Here is a 1,646-nt window from a genome sequence, read left to right as displayed (position 1 = left end):
CATTCATTGTTTGTTTCAAACCCTTATTCTGTAAATAAGCATTATTATACACTTAAATCAAACACTTTAGGTCTGTACAACAGTGATTAAACATCCTTTAAAATTATTTCAATAATAAATATACGGACGAAAAAATGGAACATCTGTTATTATTTTGCGCCGCTGCTATAATATATTAGTGAATGCTGAAATTTGTTTCGAATAACAAATGTTTAAGGGCATGTTTAAAAGAAACCAGAAACTTATAATTTATTATGCCGTGTTTTGGGTTACTGAATCGACATTCCGTTATACTGAAACTTAACCCTTTCCACTCGCGAATTGCGAAATTAATAAAATAATCTCGCAATTCGCGTGATTAATATGTATTTTTGCGCCGGAGTTTAGCTAAATTTATTTTACTATTTTTGTGTTCATTCTGTCCAGAGACAACTCCGAAATACTGCGTGATTTTATTTTTCCCAAATTCATTATAGTAATTTATTTGTACAAATGTATATGACTAAATGTAGATATATTATTTAATCGGTTTATGTTACTAGTTTGTTCTGGTTTTATAATTAAGAAACTAATAAAAAAATATTGACGACTGTAATATAGAATTATTCATTACTGACCAGTTATTAACTAAACTGTTCCACATATGATGTGTGCAATAATTGCTGAAGATTTTCATATTGTATTTTCCAAACCTATCTCTATTATTTTGAAACAGAACCTTCAGACATAGATTTCTCATCCTCTATCCCCGAGTTGTTTTCGTCACACGTTATTTTTATTTTAAATTCTTGGTACATAAACGTATATTTTAGTAATTCTTTTTGCCAAGCGTTCGACAACTGGTATGCTAATCCGTTTGGAGAATATGCAGAAGCCATTGCATATTCCACCTTATGATCTGAATAAGTAGTAGTATTGTTTGCAAGAACTTGATATAAGTATGTACACAAACGCAAACATATCGATGATATGCAAATCCGGAGGATAAGTAAACATCCCGTGCAGAAACCACTTGAAGGTGAATATGCGGCGTGTTGGAGTGCAAATACTTCATCGTTCGTGCTATGAAAGTATATCACCATTATTTATAATGCAAACAGTATAAAATGAATGATATTTACGGTATCTTTTTTACTATATCATTCATGGAACGTTTCAATATATTGTTTTGATAGGAGGATTACGACATTATTATAGGGTTGCGCCCGTGCCCAACGATAACCAGCCAGTAAAAATATAGTTGAAACTGTTAAGCCTCTGATGAAACGAAGGAAAGCGTATAAAATTATTATTATTTTATGTAAATGAAGGATTGTTATTTTGAAATATCTTGAACAATGTTTGGATGCGATTCAAATAATTAAAATTATTTTAAATTTATATTTGTCAGTTGGACTCGCTCGAAGGCAAGTAGTTACAACGACTAGACCTGAATCAGAGGCCCCGGGTTCGATCCCGTTTTGGATAGCCTGATGTCATTTGGAAATAGAAATGTGTTTCCGAGTGAAAAAAATCCTCATCCGGCATTGCTCACAAAGAGATGGGACAACTGTTTGGGTTGTCATTTATAACAAAGCTTTATAGTTGGTAGTTAAATACAATAGCTTTATAGAGACTTTAAGTCCTGATAGCTGTTCAATAAATTA

The sequence above is a fragment of the Ctenocephalides felis genome, unplaced genomic scaffold (genome assembly GCF_003426905.1).
Source record: "Ctenocephalides felis isolate EL2017-DRISC unplaced genomic scaffold, ASM342690v1 CF-g0.4_SCAFFOLD_01170, whole genome shotgun sequence".
Taxonomy (NCBI): domain Eukaryota; kingdom Metazoa; phylum Arthropoda; class Insecta; order Siphonaptera; family Pulicidae; genus Ctenocephalides; species Ctenocephalides felis.
Note: the sequence above shows the minus strand (reverse complement) of the source record.